Below are 10,000 nucleotides of genomic sequence, written 5' to 3' on the forward strand. Positions count from 1 at the left end.
GTTTCAAAAAGAAAAATAAAAGGAAAGTCATCAAGTCGTCACAACTTACCCTACTAAAATGCATGTTACAGAACCTTACAAAAGGTTTTGCAGGAGATTATAGAGTTCAGTTAACCCCCTAGAGGTCACGAACTCTGGGTGAATTAGAATTGCCCTCTTCTGCTGTTGGATGGCCCACGGAAGGAACTACAGGCAGAGAACAATTGGCCGTGTAGTTCAGGTGGTGACGGGGTCGGAGGACAGCCTGTGTACCTAGATCAAATTCCTTTATATGGACTCACGGCGAAATAGATTATAGACAAAGCCAGCGTTAATTTAGCCCTGTTTAACAACTTTGTGCAAAATAGCCAAAAGTAAAAGTAAGAGCGGCTTCGCCGGCAGACACAGAGTTTTTTTAAAAAGGGAGTCCCAGGAAACGGCAAGAGAAGCCAGTTTTTACGGGAGCCACGAGAGATAACACAGATTCTTTCTCCATGTTTCCCAGCCTACCCCGCTTCACCGAGGCCAACAACCCCCTCAGAAATGAGATTCAGGAGCTGACACGCCCCAGGTCTCACCTCGAAGGGAAGGATCGGAGCCTCCAGAGGCCAAGGAAAGAAGTCGAGATAGTCAAGTGGGCCATCTCAGATCTGGTCTTACTCGAGCTCTGTAAATGCCTCTCAGGGAGATACGAGGACCTGTCTATTATAATGACCAGGCCCACATCCCGGGGGGAGGGGGGTGGGCAACAGACTTTCATCTATCAGCCCTTTTCAACCATTGAGCTACTAAACTGGGAACACCCTGAACCCACCGCCTTGCTCCCGACAGCTAGAGCCCTGTCGAGCATGACTGTGTAGAGGTGTTGGACTCCAGTGTACTCTAGCAGATCTGACCTCCGGGACCAGCCTTGGGCATCAGTACACTAGGAGCTATGCGTGGACGGGAACAGCTTCACCAACCCACGAGGGGAGAGATGTGCAGAATATGCGGTGGTAACCCTGGACGCTGTCGTTAAGCTGGGCTCATTGCTTTAATCCGGGCCTTAGAACTCGGTGAGGGTAAGACTGTAAACATTTACGCTGACTCTCGGTATGCCTGTTTCACCCTCCAAGTGTATAAAGAAAAGAGCCTGTTAAACTCTAGAAAAGAGGGAAAAGAGCAAAAGAAAAAGAAAGACTAAAAGCAAGTGTAAAGATAGAGAATCAAAAGAAAACAGGAGAGACAGACAGCAGTGCGTGGGCGGGGGCAGGGCCCGTGCCGTTTCTCGGGCCCCACCAGCTGGCCGTAGGAGCGTGAGAACGCGGGGGGGGGAAGCAGCATTGTGAGAGGCCGCGGACGTGGATGTAGACATGACCGAAGTCAAGTTAGGCAAGGATTCCAGAGCCGGACAAGGCTAGAGAGAGATTAATGTGCGAGATGGAAAAAAAAAAAAAAGACTCTAGAAGGGTAAATGTTCAGAAGGCAATACAGGAAATGGCCAAGGCCGCAAGACAAAGAGGCCATCGGCCAAGGGCTGCTGCACCTTGGAGGAACCAGACACTCATCTGATCAGGCTGACGGGAGCTGAAGAATGTAAAGACTAGGGCAGACTAGGCACCTTCTCATTAGGCTCCCAGGAGCCCATGGTCACATTAGAAGTTACAAACAGCAAGACTCTGCCGTATCTGGATTCCAATTTCTCACTGAAGGCTCAGCCACTAGATACAGTGACAAAGGGGCGGAGTGGGGGTGGGGATGGGGGGAGGGGGGAACTCCTCCTCTAAGAAACTGAAACAGGAAAAAGAGCCATACCTTGTGAAAACTTGCTTATAGACTTTACAGGACTGCCCCCTGCTGGAGGCTAGTGCTTGTTTGCACCTTTTCAGGGTAAGTTACAGTTTTCCCCACCAGGACAGAAAAAGTACAAGAAGTGACTAAAGTACTGTTAAAAGACATTATCCCCAGGTTTAAGACTACCTCTGATTTTAAAGTCAGACAATAGGCCAGCATTTGTAGCTGTAGCTGGAATAGTGCAAGATTTAACAAGACTGTTAACAATACAACAGAGGTTACACGCAGCCTATCGGCCACAAAGTTCAACAAAAGGTGGAACGCATGAACTGGACACTCGAGCGAGCAGCTACTGGCGACCAAAAAACAAAACGAAAAAAAAAGGGTTGCCATATAGATATAGATAGATAGATAGATAGATAGATAGATAGATAGATGTATATATATACACACACACACACACACACACACACACACACACACACACACACACAGATACAGATATAGATATAGATATAGATAGATATATAGATATATGCCAGGAAATTCACTTAAGATAAAATCAGGTTTTTGCCTACGGTCCTCCTCCGAGTCAGGTGCACCCCTACCAAACAAACTAGGTATCTGCCCTGTAAGATTGTGTTCAGTTGGCCACCCGCAAATCGTAGGTCAAATAAAAGGTGACCTCCGGAAACTAAAGAAATTAACCTTTAAAAGGCAAATGCAGCCTTTCAAAATAGCCATACGAAGTGTTCATAATTAAATAAAGAAAAATAATGCCTATAAGCCTGACACCCATTTAAATCTAGGGACTCTGTTTAAAGTAAAACCTAATTTTTCTACAACCCATATAGGATGAGCCCTATACTGTAACCTTGTCCACTCCCACTGCTGTTAAAGTTGCAGGTGTTGCGTCTTGGATCCACCACAGTCAGCTAACACCGACAGCTCAGGACAAGTGGACCGGCTAACAGGGCGCAGATCATCCAGCCCGGCTGATCCTGAGACGAGACCAAGCTCCAAGCTGCTGCTGAGGACCACAAGCCCTGCTCTAGTCACACACCGGCAGCTGACTAGTCTATGCACGGCCGAAGCTTGAGGACTCATCAAGCAAGTCAATGTAGTTAAAAATCTTAAGACAGATAGTTTTCCTAGAATACTAACTGTTTTCCTATTGTTCTGTCGCTGTATTCAACCTTTTTCCCAGGTGAGGACCTCTTTCGTCCTTGCTGGATATGAATATGCTATACATTGCTTTGTTGTTGTTACCACCCCACCCCACCCCCCACCCATAACCATGCTAGAAGAAACACCTATGTAAGGTGTCCCCACTGTACACGTACTGCTTAGGAAACCCAGACCCGTCCAGCCCAGCAACGATCGCAAGGTCTTTCAGTCATTCTTTAAACATATAAACCAGAAGTTACCAGAACCTCCTCCTTTAGCCAAAAATTTAAAAAATAAAAATAAAAAAACAGAAAAAAACCTATTTCCTCAGTAGGCTGAAAACATTGCTGGCAGCCTAGATGTTTCTTCATGTTATGTTGATAGAAGGGCTAACGTAAGAGACCAATGGCCTGGAGAAGCAGAAGGGTTAATGCCTCAAGATAACATGACTTTAACCAACTCTTTCCCCAAACAGACGCCGCAAGTTCAAGCGTCGGGCTCGTAAAAACTTCTCTGATTAAAAAATACTGTTTTACTTGCTAAAAAAAGGTTTTAAGGCCCAGTTAAAAACTAACCTGCTTAAGACATGACAAAGTTAGTACATGTGCCTGTTCAGGTTTAACACAGGTTTGATCCTAGGTCTTCATTTAGAAAAGAGTTTCCAGCTGTAGAAAATGTAAAACCCTCACTGTAAGTGTATTACTTGTAATAGAAACTTGCTGGCCGGGCGCGGTGGCTCAAGCCTGTCATCCCAGCACTTTGGGAGGCCGAGACGGGCGGATCACGAGGTCAGGAGATCGAGACCATCCTGGCTAACACGGTGAAACCCTGTCTCTACTAAAAAATACAAAAAAACTAGCCGGGTGAGGTGGCGGGCGCCTGTAGTCCCAGCTACTCAGGAGGCTGAGGCAGGAGAATGGCGTGAACCCGGGAGGCGGAGCTTGCAGTGAGCTGAGATCCGGCCACAGCACTCCAGCCTGGGTGACAGAGCGAGACTCGGTCTCAAAAAAAAAAAAAAAAAAGAAACTTACTTGCTTGCTGCGCCCCTGTGTATTACACTTGCTCCTTCCAATGATAAAAGGTTTTGTAGCTACCATGGCTCGTCAGAAAACTTCCACACAAGTGTATTACATAAAACGCTATCACTCTGTCTCGCTAAAAGACCCAAAAAGTAAAAATGAAAGGGAACCCGCCCACTAATTAGTGAAAATTCTCAAAGTGGGGGATGAGGAAGGAGACCTCTACTGCTCCTGCTGCCCTCCTCCCCCCACCTTGCCTAGTTCACAAGACAGGAGGAAAGAGAGAAAGCAAAACGTTAGAAACAAACAAAAGTCAGATAAATAGCCAGACAACCTTGGCACCACCACCAGGCCGTAGGAGTTAAAAAAAAAAAAAAAAAAGTAATACTAATAACATCGGCCCCTGACCTAAACTACTTGTATTATCTGTAAATTCCTGACACTATGAAAAAAAGGGTTGTAAAACTTTTTGTTCTGTCTGTCCTTCCTTCCTTCCTTCCTTCCTTCCTTCCTTCCTTCCTTCCTTCCTTCCTTCCTTCTTTCATCCCACCTCGGCCTCCCAAAGTGCTGGGATTACTGGCGTGAGGCACCATGCCTGCTTGGCCTGAAGAGACACCTATTGAAAGTAAGACATAGAGAGCTCCTTGCAGTGATCTGATTGATTGCTTGACTGATTTACAGACGGCGTCTCACTCTGTCACCCTGGCAGTGGTGCCATCAAAACCAAACTCACTGCAGTGTGGACGCTCCTGGACTCAAGCGATCCTTCCACCTCAGCCTCCAGAGTGTAGTGCCTGGGACCACGGGGCATGCGCCACTGTGCCCAGATGATTTTCAATTTTTATTGTTTTATTTTTCTTTTTCCCGAGACAGAGTTTCGCTCTTGTTGCCCAGACTGGAGTGCAATGGCGCGGATCTCGGCTCACCGCAACTTCTGCCTCCCGGGTTCAAGAGATTCTCCTGAGTCTGCCTCCCGAGTAGTAGCTCGGGTTGCAGGTATGCACCACCACGTCTGGTTGATTTTGTATTTTTACTAGAGACGGGGCTTCTCCATGTTGGTCAGGCTGGTCTCCAACTCCCGACCTCAGGTGATTCTCCCTCCCCGGCCTCCCAAAGTGCTGGGACGGCAGGCGTCAGCCGCCGCGCCCGGCCTTCCTTTTCAACTGTTTTTGCACAGACAGGGTCTCATCATGTTGTTGCAACCCTTCTGCCCCGGCGTCCCAAAGTGCTCGCGTGACGGGCGTGAGCCACTGCGCCTGGACTCCGGGGAATGATTCACGACCACGACCGCTGTACTAACTATTTATTTCTTATTTATTTATTTATTTATTTATTTATTTTTTAGTATTATTATTATCTTAAAATTATTATTATTTTTTTGAGACGGAGTTTCGCTCTGGGCGAGGCGGGGCGGGGCGAGGCGAGGCGAGGCGAGGCGAGGCGTGTCGCTTTGGAAACCGCAGCACCGCCTTCTAAAGCCCCATTCCAATGCACAAAGCCCTGTTCCCTTCCCGGACTTGGAGCTGATGCCTTCCATAGCCTTGGGCTTCTCTCCATTCAGAAGCTTTTACAGGCGCAACCCCACCCAGAGGCTAGCTGCGGTTGAGGATTGGGGGTGTGCTGGGGCTGGAAAGTCGGTCCCCTATTTTTGCTAGCTCGGCCACGACATCCCCCGACCCCTATCGCTTGCTCACCCTTTCAGATCCCTTGCCTCCACCGTCTTGGAGGCTGACCTCTGACTTTAATATCTGCCTTTCTTCCTGTCTTGGGTTTGAGGAGGGGGGGCAGGAATGAGGGTGTGTGTGGGGAGGGGGTGTGGGGTGTGGACGGAGGGGAGCGTCCTAAGGGTCGATTTCGTGTCATGCCTCTTTCACCGCCACCGCCGAAGATGAAAGCAACGATCAGCTAAAGACCGCGTGTTCTCATCTATAACTGGGAACTAAATAATGAGAACTCGTGGGCAGAACGAGGGGGACCAGGGAGGCGGGAGCCTACTTGAGGGAGGAGGTGTGGAAGGAGAGACATCTTCAGGGAAAAACAAAACAAAACAAAACAAAACAAAAAACCAAACCACGAAAACTGTCGGGTACTGCGCTGAGTTATCCGGGTGATGAAATCATCTGCACACTGAACCCCCCAGTCAGAAGTTTACTTGTGTAACAATCTTGCACATGTCTGCTTGAACAAGACATAAAAGTTGGGGGGGGGGAGGGAGAGAGAGAGAGAGAGAGAGAGAGAGAGAGAGAGAGAGAGAGACAGAGACAGAGACAGAGAGAAGGAAACACCACCTCCTTGACCTGAGTCAGGGGGTTTCCGGTCTGGTGGCGGAACGTTCAGTGACAATGGAGTATTTTGGCCTGTTCTTTTTTTGTGCGTTTGCTATTTTTTTTTTGCTGCTGTTGTTGTTGTTGTTTTAAGACAGAGTCTCACTCAGCCACCCAGCCTGGAGTGCGGTGGTGCGATTCGGCTCACTGCAACCACCGTCTCCCAGGTTCAAGCGATTCTCCCGTCTCAGCCTCCTGAGCAGCTGGGATTACAGGCACCCACCATCATGCTCCGAAGATGTTTCTATGTTAGTAGAGACGGAGTTTCACCATGTGGGCCAGGCTGCTCTTGAACTCCTGACCTCAGGTGATCCGCCCACCTCGGCCTCCCAAAGTGCTGGGATTACATGTGTGAGCCACTGCGCCCGGTGGCGGTCCCTGTGTTTTTTTTTTCTTTTTTCTTTTTTTTTTTTTTTTTTCTTTCTTTCTTTCTTTCTTTCTTTCTTTCTTTCTTTCTTTCTTTCTTTCTTTTTTGGTAGGGAGGGACTGAGTCTCTCTCAGTCTGTCACCCAGGCGGGGGTGCAGTGGCACTCCCTCGGCTCACTGCAACCTCTGCCTCCCGGATTCCAGTGATTCTTCTTCAGTGGCTGGGATTACAGGCGCACACCACCACATCCGGCTAATTTTTGTATTTTGAGTAGAGACGGGGTTTCTCCATGTTGGCCGCACTGGTCTCGAACTCCTGACCTCAAGTGATCCGTTCTCCTGGGCCTCCCAAAGTGCGAGGACGACAGGCCTGAGCCGCCGGGATTTCAGCCTTTAAAAGTGCCGGCCCTACCACCTTTCGCTGTGGACGTTACGCTCTGAATGACGTGCCATCTCTGCCATAGGTTGACTCCCTGAGTCCCCTCTGCCATTTCACTCCATCCTGGGACGCAAGAGCGAAACTCCATCCCGCCACCTCCTCGTGCAAAACAAAACAAAACGGAACAAAACAAAACAAAACAAAACAAAACAAAAAAAGAAACTCTACACATGACCTGTAAGTGTCTGTTCCTGTGAGTGATTTCTGAGATACGGCACTGTAGACTGAACGCAGTGGCTCACGTCTGTCATCCTAGTACTTTGGGAGGCTGAGGCGGGCGGATCGCCAGGTCAGGAGATCGAGACCATCCTGGCTAACATGGTGAAACCCCGTCTCTCCAAAAAAAACAAACGAATTATCTGGGTGTAGTGGCCGGCGCCTGTAGTCCCAGCTACTCGGGAGGTTGAGGCCGGAGAATGGTGTGAACCCGGGAGGCGGAGGTTGCAGGGAGCTGCGATCGCGCCACTGCACTCCAGCCTGGGTGACAGAGCAAGACTCCGTCTCAAAAAAATAAAAAAATAAAAAAAGAAGAAAGAAAGAAAGAAAGAAAGAAAGAAAGAAAGAAAGAAAGAAGGAAAGAAAGAGGAAATGAAAGAAATGGCACTGTATCGCTATTGGGCTAGGACCCTCTCTCTTTCTGTCTGTTCCTCTCTGTCTCTCTCTGTCCGTTTCTGTCTTTCCTGTCTCTCTCACTGTGTCTGTCTTCTGTCTTACTCTCTTTCTTTGCCTGTCTGTCTGTCTGCCTCTCTCTCTCTCTCTCTCTCTCTCTCTCTCTCTCTCTCTCTGTCTCTTTCTCTCTGTCTCTCACTGTCCGTCTATGTCTTTCTCTGTCACTCTCTTTATCTGTCTGCCTGTCCCTCTCTTTCTCTCTGTCTCTCTGTCTCTCTCTCTCTCTCTCTCTCTCTCTCTCTCTCTCTACCTGTGTCTCTCACTCACTGTGTCTGTCTTCTGTCTTACTCTCTTTTTTGCCTGTCTGTCTGTCTCTGTCTGTCTCTCTCCCTCTCTCCCCCTCCCTGTCTAGTCTGTTTCTCTCTCTCTCTCGCTCTCGCTCTCGCTCTCTCGCTCTCTCGCTCTTTCTGTCCGTTTCTCTCTGTCTCTGTCTGTCGATCTCTCTTTTTCTACGTCTGTCTCTTTGTCTGTCAGATTCCCCCGTCCCAGAGAGGGCCCTGCCCCTTCCACCAAAGTGAGAAGTGCGTGCTTAGAGAGGCCGAGAGGAATCTACACAGACGGGCCTTGCCGGGCTTCCCCACTGGGTGCATGATTTCGGGAGATCGAGGCCGGGTCCCCACTTGGATGGAAGGGCCATTTGCAGACCTTTCTCTCTGTCACCTGTGATGTCCAAACTTCTCGTATTTCCCTGATAAGCTCCTCGACTTTAAAATAAACGGCTAAGGCCGGGCACGGTGGCTCATGCCCGTCATCCCAGCATTTTGGAAGGCCGAGGCGGGTGGATCACCTGAGGTCGGGAGTTCGAGGCCAGCCTGACCCACATGAAGAAACCCCGTCTCTACTAAAAATACAAAATTAGCCGGGCATGGGGGCGCAGGCCTGTAATCCCAGCTACTCGGGAGGCAGACGCAGGAGAATCGCTGGAACCTGGCAAGCGGAGGTTGCAGTGAGCCGAGATCGCGCCATTGCACTCCAGCCTGGGCAGCAAGAGCGAAACTCCGTCCCACCGCGCGCGCACACGCACGCACACACACACACACACACACACACACACACACACACACACACACGAAAAAAAGGGGAAAAAAAATAGACAAAGGAAAATTCTTCACACGTGACCCATAAGTGTGTGTTCCCACGAGTGATTTCCAAGCAATGGCACCGTAGGGGCTGAACGCGGTGGCTCACGTCTGTCACCCCAGCACTTTGGGAAGCCGAGGCGGGCGGATCAGGAGGTCAGGAGTTCAAGACCAGCCTGGCCCACGTGGTGAAACCCCGTCTCTACTAAAACTACAAAACTGAGTCGGGTGCGGTGGGGCAGACCCCTGTGATCCCAGCTACTCGGGAGTCGGAGGCGGGAGAATCGCTTGAACCTGGGAGGCGGGGGTTGCCGTGAGCCGAGATCGTGCCACAGCGCTACAGCTTGGGCTGTAGAGTGAGTGAGACTCTGTCTCAAAAATAAATAAATAAATAAATAAATAAATAGCAAGCGAGAAAGAGAAAATGAAAGAAATGGCACTGTATCACTACTCGGCTAGGACGGCGGTGATGTTCTTGTGGGGAGACACCGCGTGGGGCGATGTGTAGTGTGCGGACTCCGATCTTCGTGGTGGGATGTGGCTGCTCCGCGATTCACCGTACTGACTAGATTCATGACTGATTCACGACAGGGTGGACTTTGGGGAACACGGTTGAGAAATGGGTACTTCGGGAGCAAAATCTTGCCCCGGAACAGGAAGGGAGTGTGATGTGCACTGCTTTCCCCGTGAAATCCACGCCGTGTCCGGGAGCGTGGATGTCATGCACTAACACTCGTTCAGGGATTGCCTCTCTGAGGTCGTGGGTCTGGAGTCCACTCTGACACGCTAATGACCGCACTTGTGTCTTTGGTAGCTCCCACCTCCACCCCTGGCGTCCTCCACGCGCCCCGCACCCCTGGTCCTCTCTTCTCTCTGGGGGAATGGAAGTGCCAGGTGATCCCAGGGGCAGAAACTTTGGCTGTGCCCCTGGGGGTTCTGGTCGACCAGTCGCGGGCATCGCGTGGGAGGACTCCCTGGGCCCGGAAATGGCCTGGTCTGAGAGGGATCCGGGAGACGCCGGCGACGCGGTGTGCCTCCGCCGCATCCCCCTCCCCAACCTCCACCCCGACCCAGAGCGATCCATCCTTCACTTCTTTTCCGTGATGACTGACACTTGCAGGCATCGGTTGTCTTCGGGCATCACCTAGCGGCCACTGTTACTGAAAGTCGAGGTGGCACGGAGGG

Source organism: Macaca mulatta, chromosome 10 (assembly GCF_049350105.2).
Source record: "Macaca mulatta isolate MMU2019108-1 chromosome 10, T2T-MMU8v2.0, whole genome shotgun sequence".
Taxonomy (NCBI): domain Eukaryota; kingdom Metazoa; phylum Chordata; class Mammalia; order Primates; family Cercopithecidae; genus Macaca; species Macaca mulatta.